Source organism: Hibiscus syriacus, unplaced genomic scaffold, assembly GCF_006381635.1.
Source record: "Hibiscus syriacus cultivar Baekdansim isolate YM2019G1 unplaced genomic scaffold, ASM638163v2 tig00111947_pilon, whole genome shotgun sequence".
Classification (NCBI taxonomy): domain Eukaryota; kingdom Viridiplantae; phylum Streptophyta; class Magnoliopsida; order Malvales; family Malvaceae; genus Hibiscus; species Hibiscus syriacus.
Window position 1 is genome coordinate 1584174 of NW_024063219.1, and position 17540 is coordinate 1601713.

A 17540-nucleotide genomic window follows, 5' to 3' on the forward strand; every position below is an offset into this window, starting at 1 on the left:
AGGGTCTTTGTCATTACCTATAGGGGAAACTCAAATTCGTATACCTTAAAAACTTCATATAGTAGGTATACGGGATCCACAAAATGGTTATAGTCTTGACGTGTATGCGAGCAAGTTGTGTATGTGAGCAAGTTGCTATCACATGAGAGCATGGATACTTCAGAGCTTGAAAAAACCCGCAGTCGCACGTTCTGTCCCTTAGATTTACTCTTAACGACACATCTTCAATCCCTTGAAGAGGTCGCAGCAACTCTGTGACACGAAACATTTCATGCCTTCTAGAGAAGCTTGTTACAGACATTCCATTTGATGCAACAATTTTTTTTTATAGATCTGCAACTAATCTAGGGTGATAGACATGACCGCCTTGCATCCAGGTTTGAGCTTGTCCCCCGAGCTTCGCAAAAAGCACCCCCAAACAAAAATATATAATTTTTACCAAAGCCTCTACAAGTAAGTGACGTGCACCCTTTAAGGTTGAATTGATTGCCTCAGCCAAGTTGGTCGTTATGTGTCCATATTGATATCCACCATCATATGCGTTCGTCCACATTTCTTTATCGATGAGGCTGATGTAATCGTATCCTTCCTCGTTCTTCGCCCGTAAATCTTGAAGCATTGATTCAAACGTTTGAGGAAGTAGTTCGTAACCTGATCAAAAAATATATAACTTACTAACTTGCTTTCTTTGCAAAATTAAAACGATTGAAAGAAAACAAACTACATCAGTTTCATTTACTCATGCGCACAATTAATTGACGCTCATCATTCTTCTTGTACCTTCCATGATAGTTCGCAGCAATGTGTCGAAGACAATACCTATGTTGGAAAAAAGATGGTTGCCACATTAGACCCAAAGACTCCATTGCTACTTTGATCCCAGCTCCGCGATCTGAAATAACACAGATATTTTCCCTCTTGATAACATGTGCACGTAAATTTCGGAGGAAAAAAGCCCAAGAATCTGTATCTTCTCCTTCGACAAGAGCAAAAGCAACTGGAAGAATGTTTCGATTGTCATCTTGGACAACTGCCAATAATAAAACTTGCTTGTATTTTCCATACAAGAAAGTCTCGTCGATCTGGACCACAGGCTTGCAATATTTGGCAGCATTAACGCACTGTGGGTAACTCCAAAAAACCTGGTAGAATTGGCTTCAATCGTGAAGAACTCGATCATTATGATATGCATAGGAGGTTTCGAAGTCCACAATTGTCCCAGGATTCAACGTCCGCACCAGCCTAAACCAACCTGGAAGTTCCTTGTAAGATACATCACATTCGCCATTAAGTTTGACAATGGCATTTTGTTTTGCCAACCAAGCTTTTTTATAGGAGACAGTGTACCCATACTGCGATTGTATAGCTGAAATCAATACTGCAACAGCTATATGAGAGCTTGTTTTTACCATGGGCATGATGGCTTGCATATCATTTCAGAGTCCAAGTTGGGATGATCTTGGTTGACCCCTCAAGCACAACATGTGTGAGGAACATTGTATATTGTTAGTTCTCATATGTTTTTTTCCTCTTCATTTTCGATACGTGAACCATCCAATTGCATTCGTTTTTGCGTCGGGCACAATAACATACATATTTTTCGGTCGTCGATCGATTGACTCTGGACTGAACAGAATTACGGATATTGTAATTTTTTATAGTCATCACCACTTCTTCTTTGCTTGAAAACTCCATGCCTAAATATAACTCACCATTATTTATTGATGAGTAATATCCATAGTCACCGAGATGAGGCATATCCGCAAATTTTGGCCCGTACATTGCACCATAATCAGCTTCATACATGTTTGCAGGAGGGTCAGTTTGTGCCACATTTCCTGAAACTTCATCATCGTTGGAGTTGAATTGCGTGATTATGGGTGAATGAATAACTCAGTCTCAACACCATCCGCACCAGGCTCACGAAGCGGTTCTTCTGGTGGAGATGATGGTTCCTCCATGCTCTCCATATTTAGGTCAAAGAACCTACTACTTGCACGCCTTCCCCTTGAACTGGAAGGCATATCGACATTGAGATCGAAAAAGCTCGCAGTCGAATGCCTCCCCTGGAGCTTGAAGCCATCGTGTCAAATGGAAACTGCACAGATAGTTGCGTCGATGCATATCCATATGGTCAAAGAAATTTGCAGATGAATGTCTTCCCCTTGAACTGGACGCGGTGCTGCCATACGGATTGGTCGTGGACCACCTTGGTACATATCGTAAGGAGTTGCGGATGAATGTTCCCCATTATGGCATTAAAATCATTACACATTACTGTAGTCGGACTGTCAACTTGATCAACTTGTTTAGCCAGCCCATAGTGGGAGCTTAATGATTGACTCCGAACAACACCCACTTGAACAAAATGTGCATACATCTCAATAGCGGCGTCTGAATAATTACTTTGAGCTTCAACCATCATTTGAACATCATCATTGTTCGAAAGTTCGAATACTGTATAAGTTAATGACAACAATGATGTTGGAAATATGTACTGTAACGACGACATTCTTCTACTACTTCCAACATCAATCTTCCTCGAAATCTTCGTTATCAGCTATTCAAGAGTTATGTTTCTCTTGAATGATATTTTAACACGCTCATTTGATACGAAAACAACGCCGGTTTCATCTTCTCGAATTTCACCATCATAATAAACAATAGTTGAAAGTCACGACATTCTTTGAGTTTAAAAGTGCGGCAATATTATATATGCAAAAAAAATAACTGAAACAAACATAATTAAATAAATTATATATGAACGAAAATATAACACAATAAATTTTTTACACATCAACATAAATAATTTCAATAATATAATTTTATATTATTACATTTACCGCAAAACTATTTTGACGAATGCTCATGCTTTTCAATTTTACAAACACAAAAATTAATTGAAAAATAATTAGTATAATATTTTTTCAAATAATCATAATAAACAATAAGTATAATAAAAAAATTTATAAAAAAATTTATAACGAAAAATCGCATGAACTTCTAAATCAAATATGAGAAAATTACCAGAATTATTACTCATTGACGGAATTGTTGTATTAATTTATAAGTTGAGAGGAGAGATGTGAGAAACTTAACCGGGAGTGAAGGATATTTATAACCATATAAGGCGCGAATCAGGGAGCGCGTTATACCCACGTGTAAGCCATGTCAACATATAGCGCGGTACAGGGGGCGCGCTATACCCCACGTGACGCCAAATCAGCATATAGCGGGGCAGGGAGCGCATTTTACTACTACGGGTGTTAGATCGGGAAATATAATCTGATCGGTGTTAGATCGGTAAATATACCGGCACCAGTGATTTTTTGGGAAAAACGCCAAAAATATATACCTTTCACCTGACCTGAACCCGACCTAATTTTTTAAGATAAAATCTGAACTCGATCCGACCCGACCAGAAATAAAAAAAAATTATTTTGTATTCTATAAAAACAATAATTTAATTGGAAAAATATAGAGAGATGGGTATTATTATAATTATTCTTAAATGAAAAATGTAAAATTATATTTTTTTGAGTCGGGTCAAGTATTTTTCACCCTAAATTATCATTTTTTTTAAATCTGACCCGTCAGGTTTGTGTCTCATGCCCATCCCTACTTGTGTATACAAAAAAAACCACTGGAAAACTCACCCACCAAAATAAAGTATGCGACTCGAATCGGTTCAAATTATCATATCTAAACCTTGGAACTGGACTAAAAAAAACACAAGTGGAGTTACAACTCATAGAAACTATGTCGTTTAGGCATAGAATCTTCATACCCCGTTCTGTTGATCGCACATGAATAACCTTTTCTGAATCTGTTGTCAGATTTTGTTACTTGGACCTGGACCTGGACCGTAAACAATTAGGAAACAGGGCGGTGATCAGAGAATCTCGTGTCGCCACGTACGTACGATAATTGCTCAACGCCGTGACCGTGACATAGTATCCGATTGCACCTAAAATATTTGCAATACAAAAATGGATTAATTAGGCGTGATGCCAATGTTTTGTTTAGAGTGAACGATTACCATGCCGGGGTTCGGCGTTTCTTCTTGGATTTAACAGTTTTGCCGGCGTATAAATCTGAATTATACGAATACTTGTACGTAGGAGCAAACACTATTCGTCCCTCTTTGAAACCATTGAACACTCTTCCGGTATATCTCTCCATGTTTAACTGCACGCCAAGTATATTATACAGCTAGTTCAATGAGAAATATGGTATAATAAACTTTTTCTATGATACCAGTAGCAATATCTGTAAAGCATGTTATCATATAATCATTTGAAGTACTAAAATAATGGCCAATTTACCTGATCTTTCTGGAGAAGGGCGTCCCAGTTATTTTCCTCCAACAGGCTCCTGGTTTTCTCATAGCTCAAGGCTACCCGATAGTTCAAATCTCCAAGCCATATGACTCTGCTGCAATATTTACAGTAATTGTTAAATGAAACACGCAATAGAATTGGTGTTGGAATAAGAATTATGAAAGCAAAAACTACCATGCTCGATATTCTCTCGGGTGCTCGAGGATTTGAAGCTTTGCACATCTTCGGGAACTGTGTGCTTCTGAGTATCTCGTTAACATCGGCGTTCCTCTTGAGCTTCTCGCCTTCCTTCTCGCCCGAAGCTAAGTGCCTGCAGACGAAGCAAAAGCTTGTCTGGTGCAATGTCATGCTTACTGCTATACATCCCTGAAATCAGAGATGGACACATGAATATTTATAATTTGAAATTTTCAGCTCGGCGAGGCCCTCATTGTTTATGAAACATAAGTGACCCTGTATCTAAGATGAGGAAGGAGGACAGGTCAAATTCAAGAAAGATTCATACGCTAACCTTGTTTCCAAGACGTCCTAATATTCCTGTTCCTATACAGGAAACTCGTAGATGAGCAATGTATGGCACTAACTCGGTTCGAACCCATATGGATAGGAAAATCCCGGCCATCTGCTTGCTAGCTACGAGCCGGTAACCTATGGGTCCGCTGTTTTGGGGCACATTAGAAAGATCAAGCAACTTATCATCAACTGCACCATCACGACGCGCGGTAAGGGACCGAGGTCTAGTTTGGTGGCTAAATCCGTAAGGTTTCTTTGCCCTCGCTTCGCCCCGTGTGTGGATTCGATGGGACAGTTGTAGGTCTTGAGAAGGCTACTTTCCGCCCAGAAATTCTTACTAAGGACTTTGAGTGACGGTTTGTAGAAGAAGTTACTGTTGGGAGATTTCGACTCCAATAAGGATTGGGAGTGTCTCAAATTTTGGCTACAGTCCGGTGATGGGTGGGTGAACTCGTAATCGTGCTTGTTAAGCACTTGGTTCATAAGCGTCCGCCATTTCGCCGCTGGTTCGTTGTCTTCGATTACAAGAACATTTCCGGTATTGAGTGGAACAATTTCTTGAAGAGAAAATAATCTTAGTGACAAAAAATGCCTTATAATATACGAATTTAACCAACTTTTTTTTGATTTGCCAAAATGACCAACAAATTCACATCGCGAATTCTAATTTCGCAACCCAGTTTCCAATTTCGCAACTGAAAGTCAAATTCGCAACTGAATTTCAAATTCGTAACATGTTTTAGTTTCGCAACACAAATGTTTTGGGTATATAACAACGCAGCAGCAGCAACTCACAACCTAAATCCCTAAATCGCAACTCATTCCATCTCCATCTATCACTCTCTCCGGCGACATCCGTTCCTATATCCAACGACATCCTTCTCCATCTCTATTTTTTTTACATAATTTTATTTCTATATAATTTTTCAATGATTTCTCTCCTAAATTATCAACTATCAACTTAATAAAGGTATGCTTTTCTCTAAGTTAGTGATGATATCTAGTTTATAGCTCGTTTGTTTAGTAAATTAATTTACAATTTTTAGAATGAAATCATCTAATGTTGACATGTTTGGATAGATTTGTGTTTTGGAGGGTCATGAGAGAATGTTCATGGTGTTTTACAATATGTGTCTTTACCCATGAATCTTCAACTAAAATTGTCATTAAAAAAGTTAACTTATGAAACTCTAATGTTACGTGTTGCAAAGAAATTGAATTTAGAGCCTCTAAGTGGATTTAGGTTATCTTATCTGAGAAAAGGTAAAGTTTATTTGTTAACCAACAATGAAGATGTTGAACGATTCATTGCTTACATTAGTGTTTCGCAAGAAGATGATGTTACATTGTATGTTGTTGAACCTAGAAGTAGTGAAGTTGGGTCAGTAGCGGGTAGTAATCAACTAAGTTCTTCAACCCAAAATTTAATGGTTCCACCACAATTTCATCACCAAGCAAATTTTGTTTCACCACATTTCCAATACCAAACACAATCTCAAAACCCACAACCTTTTCCTAATCCAAATCCCAATCAACTTTCAGCACCAAATTCCGATTTTCGTATTGACCAGTTAGACGATTATGAGCCAACATAAAAAATTATGAGTACTAGTCAGTCAAAATTTGATCTTGGTCAATACCCAGACTTTGATCTTGGTCAATACTCATATTTTGATGATGTGATGGAAGAAGAAACAGACCCTGCATGTAATGATTTTGATATTAGTCAATACCCAAATTTTGATGATGAAACAACCGCTGTCGAGGAAGATGTTGTTGATGATAATGAGGAGGAAGTTACGACTGTGAATGACATGTTGAACATCCATTCTATAATTCATATAACCCTGAAGAAGAAAAAGAAGAAGAAGAAGAAGTTCCCGAAGAAAGGAAAAAGAAGAATATGCCACTAGAGTATAACTGGAATATGCCAGAATTACTTTAGATACCGGAAGAAGAGTTGGTAAAGATATCAGTTGATTGTTACACAAAACTTATTCGTATCAAGAAAGATGATTGTTTTGATACAAAGGAAGACTTGAAGATAGTTTTGTATACGAAATGTGTGGAAGATGGCTATCAACTAAGAGTTAACAAATCAAGCAAAGATCGTTTCGAAACAAGGTGTATGATTGACAAAAACTGTACGTAGCGTATGATTGCAAAGAGGATAAAATATTGCGAAATGTTTCAAGTTATGACTTTTATTGATAAACATACATGTTCAAGAACCCAAGTTTTTCCTCACCATAGACAGGTAAACAAAAAGGTGTTGGGTGGTTTTCTGGCTGAGTTAATATTTTTGAATGGAAGGGTATATCGGGGACATGAAATTATGACTGACATGAATGCCCAGTTCAAGATTAGTATCTCATATTCTCAAGCTTGGAGAGCCAAATGTTATGCCTTGGAATTGTTAAGGGAGTCTCCAAAAGCATCGTTTGCCTAACTGCCAGCTTATTGTCACAATTTAAAGCTGAAAAATCCTGGGTCGGTAACTCATATCAAAACAGATAGAGATGGATGCTTTGAGTTGTTGTTTATCGCCATTGGTGTTGCGGTTAGTAAATCATTATAATTTTGTTGACTCGTTTTTGTTAGTTTCATGCATTTCACATTTAAATGATTATATTTCTTGTGTATATGATTTTGTAGATTCGTTCGTTTGTTACTTGCATGTGCCCAATTATTATAGTTGACGGAGCACATTTGAAAGGTCGATACATTGGAGTAAACTTATTAGCAGTAGCCATGGATGCTAACAATGGGATACTGCCAATAGCTTACGGGGTTGACAAATTTGAAACCTCTGATTCATGGACATGGTTTATGGGGCATCTTAGGGATTGCATAGGTCCTATTAGAAATCCGATAATCATATCCGATAGGGAAAACTCAATTGACAACGCTGTTATAAGGTGTTTCCCAGATGCTTTTCATGGACTTTGTGGTGTTTATTTGTACAGAAATCTAAAATCAAGGTCTGCTGGTATAAAAAATCACAAATGAACATACTGGAAGGCTGTAAAAGCTTATCGGGAAGTGGATTTTAATAAGCATATAAATTGTTTAAGACGTGTTTTGCCTCAATGTGCTCAAACACTAAAAGATGTCGGGTTTGAAATATGGTCAAGAGTACATCAACTTGGAGCAAGATATGTTTCATGACTTATAATAGTGCAGAATCAATCAACGCTCTAAGTCGTCATTCCCGGAAATTACCCATTATTATGTTAATGGAGTTTTTTCGAGCCTCTATTCAACAGTGGTACTACAAGAAAAGAAACCATGCATGTATTATTTCTTTAAATTCGTAACTTATCATATATTTTACAAAGTATTATTTATTTAAATTTACATGAACATTGGAATGTCGTGTTACACCATGGACTGAAAAAAAGATAACGAAACGTGTTGTGAAGTTAACGTCCTGGAGAGTTGAACCATGTTCAAACACTTTGTTTGAAGTATTGGATAATAACTTAAATGGGCTTGTCGATCTAAATGCAAAGACGTGTAGTTGTAAGAAATGACAAACATCTGGTTATACGTGTGGCCATGTTATAAAAGTTGCTCTTCATCTAAACCAAGATGATTCAAGCGCATACGCTATGGATTGCTACACTACAGAAGTATATCGACAGACTTATACCGAGATTGTCTACCCATGTCCACATCCTTCTGAGTGGGACATACCAGATGACTTACAAACAGTTTTGCCACCAGTCATGGACAGTAGGCTACCTGGCCGACCAAAAAATCACGATCGTATACCGTCTAAGGGTGAAGAGAAGAGGATATCGACTTGTAGTCGGTGCAAGGAAAGTGGTCATACAAGGTTGACCTGTGGATCACCAGTTCCATCACAATCATCTTTTGCTCTACCAAAAAATAGATCCTTATCAAAATCCAAAGCTCATATGGTGCCAAGCAAAAGGAAATCAAAATCGCAATCAAAATCAAAATCCCAATCACAACCGGTTTCACCTTTTGGGACTTATTAACTTAGGTGATTTTTAAATGCAAGCGTTGTATTATGTGTATTTTATGTGTGAATGCATACATTTTCAATTAGACATTCATTAGTAACTTGAGTTTGAACATTGCTATGATCTGTTCAGTTGTTATCATGTTGGGATTTTCTCTTGTGTTTGATTGCTTGGATAGTTGTTCTCTTGCTTCTTCAAGTGTCCTTAGCTCGTATTTATAGCTTGGAATGTGTTTGATTTTGTATATACCTTGATGTTGTATGTTGCGATCAACACGAAAGTCAAATTTGCAACGTGAAATAAGCGTTGCGATAGTCAAATTCGTAACGTGAAATCGCAAACTGAATTTGACTATCGCGTAGCGAATTTGACTTTCGCGTTACAAATTTACCTTCAACAGGTTTTTTTTACCTTCAACATAATGCAGATTGAAAATTAAACAACAAATCAATTAAACATTGTTGTGGGTACATTATTTGAACATTGTTATGGGTATATTATTTGAAAAAATAATGTTCCGGACTTCGTTAGAAATAACCTTTTTTCATCAGATTAATTTCGTTTTTATGGGTACATTATTTGAACATTGTTATGTATAAATTTGTTGTGTATGTATGTTTTGGTTTGATTATATTGTATGTATATTTTTATTCAGATGAGATGGGCTATGTATAACAAAACAATCTATCTCTTCCATGTGAGTACTTTATTCCAACCATGTGACAAGTGTGACAACCCCATCAACTCACAACTCAGCTTTGAACTCTATCAATATTGTCTTTTAGCATGATGGTTCATAAAGCATGCTACTTTAACAGTATGAATCAATTATGCAATTTCCATGTTCAATTTAACACTGCATTTCAAATTCATTTCATATGTAATTGGAGTTTGAATTTCAATTTCAATTTGAGTTTGAATTTCAATATAAATTTCGGCTCCACTATAAATATTAGCCCAAGCCAATATGCATGCTATCATTGATTATTCCTAATTCCCATTATTATTATTTTCAACTTTAAACGCGAGGGAAATCCCGACCATCGTATTTTTTGGTCAACTTTAAAGCGTCAGAAATGTTTCGGGTGTATGATCTGGGTGGTATATGAGAAATACAACAAATGGCAACTAAAATCTCGATAATTGAGGGTTACACCTTGTAATAATGACAAAAATAATAAGTCTGAAATGCTTCTGAGTACCACCCAAATCATAAGTCCGAAATGCTTCCGATGCTCATCAAAATCCAAAGCTCATATGGTGCCAAGCAAAAGGAAATCAAAATCCAAATCTCATATGGTGCCAAGCAAAAGGAAATCAAAATCTACAACTTGAGTTTGAACATTGATATGATCTGTTCAGTTGTTATCATGTTGGGATTTTCTCTTGTGTTTGATTTTTTGGATAGTTGTTCTTTTGCTACTTCAAGTGTCCTTAGCCTGTATTTATAGCTTGGAATGTGTTTGATGTTGTATATACCTTGATGTTGTATGTTGCGATCAACGCGAAATTTAAATTCGCAACGCGAAAGTCAAATTCGCAAACCGAAAATCGCGTTGCGAATTTAACTTTCACGTTGCGAATTTGTACTTTCAACAGGTCTTTTTTGTCTTCAAACATAATGCAGATTTAATATTTTAGAAACAACAAATCAACTTTTACAAATCAATTAAACAAGCAAAAAAATAATTCTTATTTACAAATCAAATTAAACAAATCAACTTTTACAAATCAATTAATCAAAAAATAAATCTTATTTCCTCATCAATTAAACAAATCAACATAAAATTCAATTAAACAAAGAAAAAAAAGTGTACCCCATATTGTTGTTTATGCACAAATACATTTCACGCAGCTCACTTCAGGATTAACCTACAGAAACCAAACATTTGCTCAAACAACACTTTCTATACATCTAAAACCAACAAACAACAAATTATTGAATTCTAGGTACTTAATCAAATATTTTCAAACCAATTAAAGAGTACATATAACAACACTTGCTCAAACTTACCAATTGTTTATGTACAACTTTCAGCACGCGGATGCAGGTAGGCATCGTCTCGCATATATCGATCTGGCCATATAATGCCGAAACCACAAGCCTACTGCAGCTCTATCTCTATCTGTGGGAGGTAGATACTGTATACTTCCTGTCGTCAAACGTTCCAAGCACAAGCATACGAGATGACCACAATCCCCTCTGGCTCCCTGCGTTTGTTGTGGCGCAGTCTCGTCTCTGATCATTGTAATTTTGAACTTCTTTGGCTTCTTATTTCTAGAATTTGTCCAATAATCAAGCGCATTCAAGTATTTAGCCAAATGATCGCTCTATCCCTTTGTAATAATATCTCTCAAATCAGACAATGGTATATAATTCAACATGTTGGCTGTTATATACCATTGTCTTCAGGGATGGGAGCTGAAGCTCGATGAGAAGCCAATGTCGACTTTTTAAAATATGGATAAACACCTGCAATCATAAATAATTGCGCACATCAAATAAAATTTATGAAAACCTTTAAAATATTCAAAAAAATAAATAATAACCTTATCGACCTCCCACCACGCAGGATAAAGTTTAGCTTTTCCATTAGCCAACTTATAAGAAGCATCTCTCTGATCCTTCAAGTGAGCTGCGTGAAAAGACGTCGGCATAATAGTCTATCGAGTATTTTTTATTTTCTTCAATTTCCTTATTACTAGATGATGTGACACTCATGCATCAATATGTTGTTTTATAAAAAAAATACATATATTAGTGAATTTATTAATAAATTAAAAAAAATTAATCAAAATGCAATATAAGAAGAATATAAGACTTATCACCCCTTCGAGATAGCCATTATCTTCAACCCCTAATAAAATATCCCACCAAGACCGATCAAGAAACAAATGATATGATTCGTCGATTTGGCATATGTCAGAATAACACCCCTTGCTCTGCTCATGTAGATAAAAATCAACTGCGGTTTTAGCCTAAAGGGTATTATCCGTAATTATTTCCGATAGTGTTTCTCTCTCCTCCTGAGGAATGGAACTGGCCAATAACACATACGAAAGCCAACTCGCATCTATCATATCGGGCACGGGATCAATATGTCGACATATGACGCCATGTGAATCGGGCTCTTGAACGGCGGGCGGGACCACTTGAACGATGACAGGGGCCTCTTGAACGGTGGGAGGGGCTTCTTCGATGATGAGAGGGGCCTCTTGAACGATAGGAGGCGCCTCTTGAATGATGATAGGTGCATCAGGCTTATTCTTACGGAGTCTTGGCACTAGTGGGATGAACAGAGACGTAATGGCACATGCACGACGTCTGATACGTGAACCCCGTCGTGCAAGAAAAACCCGACGTAAAGCATCTACCTTATCGGGCCGTTGAAAATAAATTAATATATAAATCAGTAAATAAATAAATAATGCCGAAAAAAGGTTATTTGCATTATATTAAACAAATTTACCTCATTGCGTAGAGTATGAACCTCATTCTGCAACGATGAAACAATCTCGCGTAGAGCGGTCACCTTGTCACGTAAAGTAGATACCTCACCACGAAGCGCACCATTTTCATCGCGTAAAAAATCCACCTCACCACGTAAAGAACGAACCTCGTCATGCCATGCACTATTATCTTCACGTAACGTATCGACCTCATGACGCAAAGCATCGACCTCATCACGTAACTCCCCTAACTCATCCCGTGGAGGTGGAGAACATGGAGATGGAGATAGACGAAGCCTCTTTGTCGGTCGCCTATCATGAGGTGATGGTGGAGAAGAGGCTCGATGATATGATGGAATAAGTGATGGTGGAGAAGAGGCTCGACCAGGTGATGGCTCCGGGTGTCGAGCTATAGAATCGGCCTGATGGGGTGATGGCTCTCGAAGTGGGGGGTGCTCATCATCCGTCCCATCAAAAAACCGCTTACTAGCTTGCCACCAATCAGTGGCAAGCTCAGCATCTGAGGGTGTCAGCCTCTGTAATGGGTAGTTGGCCTTCTAACAATATAAAAACTCAAACAAAGTTAAACGTGTACTAGTAATAACTTGTTTATATATGGTAGTATTTGTGTGTTAACTTACATTATTAATCGTCGTATATGGGAGTAAGTCTACCCAATCCAACATGCGGATCCTCTTCCAGGTAATAGCCCTAGGAATATTATTTGATCTTTTTATCGCATATGTTCGCATGCTGGGGAAAGCCTCAAATATCCAAATCTACAAACAATATAATACACAAACATTAGTAATTGTTAAATAATTAATTATAATTTTGGAAACATTATATAGAAATTCTTACCTTAAAGGCCCAATTAAAGCCTGTCAAAGTGTATTTAGAACCATCGCCCCGTAAACTTTTTCGGTCCTCGAAGGCAGACGACAACTTCTTCCAGGTAGCTTTCCATATATATGAACCCCACATAAACATGTTCTATGCATTTAGGTCCTCTACCAATAATATTAGGTCCTCGGAGATTGGTTGTCTGCCATCTTTGCCTAAAAATCCGACATGAAAAAGTAGTAAATGGCATACTCGAAACAACATCAAGGTCATCCATCCGAGTAAAACCATCTTTATCAAATAATCTCTTCAAGTCGTCGACATGCATACTCGGCTTCGACTTTGCCAGGTCAGGAAAAACCCGATATAACTATGATGGGCGGGCGATATGACTAGTGTACCGACCTACATCATCGTGTCCGAAGCGTAGACCGGTGATTAAGCAAAACTCCTCCCCCCCAAAATAAGTATATGCCGGTGCCGGAGGAAAATGAAACCATATCTCCTCATCACCACGTTGTACCCCCTCGGGTAGATCATTAGTCATGGTCTGAAGAAACAAATGTGTCAACATAGAATCTCCACCCGTATGTTGCACTTTCAGCCATGGCCCGAAACAAGTATCCTCAAACAATTTTCTTTGTAGAGGTGTAAGCGTCGACGCAATTTTAGTAGCTAGGCTCAATTTATTCCTTAAGGTCAATGCAGCCGAAAAAAATTTCTACAAAAACAATAAACATACCAAGTTAGATATACCAAAAACTACAAATTATACACTATAAACAAACATGATATTAAACAGTGAAAACAAAGCCAAATATGTTTCAAACTAGCACGGTATTCACCCAAGTCATTATTCCATCGTAGTTCACAAAATGCATCAGATAACATTCCAGAAGTAATCACTTATATAAACATTTAAAAGGACAACATATATGTTTAGTGCAGGTTCAAGGACAACATAAAGAGTAGTAGTTTATTCTTGAAACTTAAATTAGCAACACTGTGAAGTTAGTATTTATATCTTTATTTTTTTGTTGAAGTAATGCAATTCATTCAAGTTTCAATTTGCAGAATAAAAGAAGTTTCTGAAACTTAAATTCGCAACGCGAAAATGAAAATCGCAACGCGATTTTAGTTTCGCGTTGCTAATTTGGTGTTGCGATTTAGGGTTTCTTCAACAAAAAGACAAGACAAATACTAACTTCACATGGTTAAAGACTAAACAGTTTAGCAGTATTGGTAGCAACCGAATGAATTTAGCAATCTTAGTGAAATGGTTAATCTAATAATAATACAAAAATTTCAAAATAAAAATAAGAGATTAAAAAACTAACCCTCGGTGGTTGATTTTCCATTTCTGACCGTGAATGGTTGTGAGGGTTGATCTGAGAGATGGAGATAGACGGATTTCGTCGGAAATAGGGACAAATTTCGTCGAAGATGGGGACGGATGTCGCCGTAGAGAGTGAGAGATGGAGATGTGATTGCGTTGTGCTTTAGGGTTTTAAGTTAGAGATGATTTGCGATAATACTATTTACATTTGTGTTGCGAAATTAATATTGTGTTTCGCGTAAAAACATTTGACTTTCGCGTTGCGAATTTGACTATCGCGTTGCGAATTTGGAAAATCGCAATGCAATTTACATATTCACGTTGCGAAATTGGAAACTGAGTTGTGAAATTGGAATTCGCGTTGCGAATTTGAGATCGTGTTGCGAATTTGTTGGTCATTTTGGTAAATCCAAAAAAAGTTAGTTAAGTTCGTATATTATAAGGCATTTTTGGTCACTGATGTTATTTTCTCTTTCTTGAAACCTGGGAAATCCAAGTAAAAACAAACTCCAAAATCTAGTCATTTTTTTTCCTTTTTGCAGAAATCAAAATAAATGAAAGCCTGAAAATCATACCCACATACATAAATATATGCAGAATCTTCCATTAGAAAGAAATCTTCAAGGTTCATGTCAATATTGAGAGCCCTCCCACCCACATTCCACGTTGTATCAAATATCATGCAAATTGTTGGGAAGAAACCAAACTGCCCTCCCACCCACATTCCACGTTGCAACAAATATCCTGCAAATTGTTGGAAAGAAACCAAACAACAGAACACATACAAGCACAATCAGTCTTCTTTCTCTCCCTATAACTCCTGTAAAAAATTATGCGAACAATTATAGCATAAAATATATTTTTTAACAACATTAATCAAGCACAAATCAATCAATGCAACCACAACGCAAATAAATCAAGACACCGATATTTTTACGTGAAAAATCCCTCTAAATCAAGAGTAAAAATCACGTGATTTTAGAGTCCAATCAAAAGTTCAACTACATGATCACAATATTAAGCTTACAACAAGCATTTAACTCCAACAAACCTAACAACATGTAATATTTAATAAAAGAAAAGAAAATGGGAGATAATCACAAAAAATGCACCTATTGAAAATTAGTGTTTCCCGTCGTTACATGGTTCATATGAAAAATCCGACTGTACAAACTCAAAAACACCAAATTGTCTAGTTGATGTCTAAAAATCAATTCAATCGAATCACGAATAAACCTCTGATCGAAGAGTTGATCACTGCATCACCAAACTTGAAAAATCTGTATTTTTCTCCTCCTTTTCTCTCGATTGAGCTTCTCTCTACTCAAAACAACAAATCTAATTTTTCTGTCTTTTTAGCTGCCCACACACAAGCCAAAAGTTGACTTTTAACAAAGTCAAAACAAGACCTTTAAAAAAAGTTGGCAGAAGCTCTTTCACCAAAACCCAAAGAAAAAAAGCAACACTCCATTTTTGGGGTTCACGGGTGATGGATTCCAACATAGTGGGACCCATACCCAACACAAATGGCATGCGTTTCTGCTGTAACATATAAAACATAGACCGCCGACGACGGTGGTTAAAAAGAGTACAATATGTATATACGAATACCGGAAATCCCGAGGTTCAGTCTTCGGTGCAGCCATGGGAAACCCGAAATCCAACAGATTCAGCCCTTCGATTAACCCTCCAGTACCTTCCTCTCTTGCTGGGAGCAGATAACAAAATCAGTATCATGATTCATGGTGCACATTATTGTTTTTTCTTCATCTCCAATTCTACCAATTGACATGTTAAAGTAAAAATTTTAAATAATTAAAGAAACAATATGTTCCAAATAGTATGAAGATTGATACCCGGAGAAAGTCCACCACAATCTGGTGATACAATCACTACAGCAAAAATAGTTTTTAGCGGCGGATGTACCGGCGTTTTTACTGCAAACGCCGGTAATTGTTTACATATAGCGGCGTTTTTGAACAAACGCCGCAAAATACTATACTTTAGTGGCGTTTTTATAAAAACGCCGCTAAACGTAATGTAGTGGCTTTTTATACAAACGCCGCTATAAACTAGTATTTTAGTGGCGTTTTTATACAAACGCTGCTATAGACATGTACTTTTGTGGCGTTTTAATACCAAACGACGCTATAGACTCATACTTTAGTGGCATTTTTACACAAACGCCGCTATAGACACGTACTTTTGTGGCGTTTTAATACCAAACGCCGCTATAGACACGTACTTTTGTGGCGTTTTAATACCAAACGCCGCTATAGATTCGTACTTTAGTGGCGTTTTTACACAAACGCCGCTATAGACACGTACTTTTGTGGCGTTTTAATAACAAACGCCGCTATAGACTCGTACTTTAGTGGCGTTTTAATACCAAACGCCGCAATTGTCATATAACCTAGTGGCGTTTACGTAAAAAAACGTTGCTACTGAAAACTACTTTAACATATCGAAACAAAACCCTAATTTCATAGATTCAGTCTGGGCATCGAAATATATCTCCCCTCCCTTTTATCTCTTCGCATCCACTCTCATCCTTTGATCCTTCGACCTCCATTGTTCGATCCATCTTCCCCTTACATTCAACCCAGATATCTCCATTCGTTTCATTCCCCTCTTTCATTGCTTTTAGACATCTCTCTCTTCCATTTCTCTCTGCAGGCACAAGGCGCAACAATGGCTTCCAAATTTCTACAGCTCTATGGTAAAATTCGGCTTTTAAATTCCTTCAGAAACCGTTTATTTCGTATTTCTTGAGTTTATTTACTTCTGGTTTTGATAGTCTATGATTATAATATCAACAACAGTGATGTGAGTTTTGAGTTTAAAATAATAATAATAATTATGGCATGATTATAATATGATTATGAATGCATTACAACTTTACCAATGTAGAAATGTTTTAGTTTCATTTGATTGTACCAGGACTAGTAGGACAAGTGTAGAATGTTTTGTTCAATCATTTGATTGTTAATAGAAATCCAAGTGGGTGTCAGAAACTAGTTATAGTTTAAATTTATTGTAGACACATGTCCTTGTACTGATGGTCCAAGT

General features: G+C 37.0%; 1 pseudogene; it reads right to left on the bottom strand.

Annotated features, from left to right (window-relative positions):
* Window positions 1–3741: 3741 nt before the first annotated feature.
* On the bottom strand, window positions 3742–17109 carry LOC120173341 (annotated as a pseudogene).
* Window positions 17110–17540: the final 431 nt, after the last annotated feature.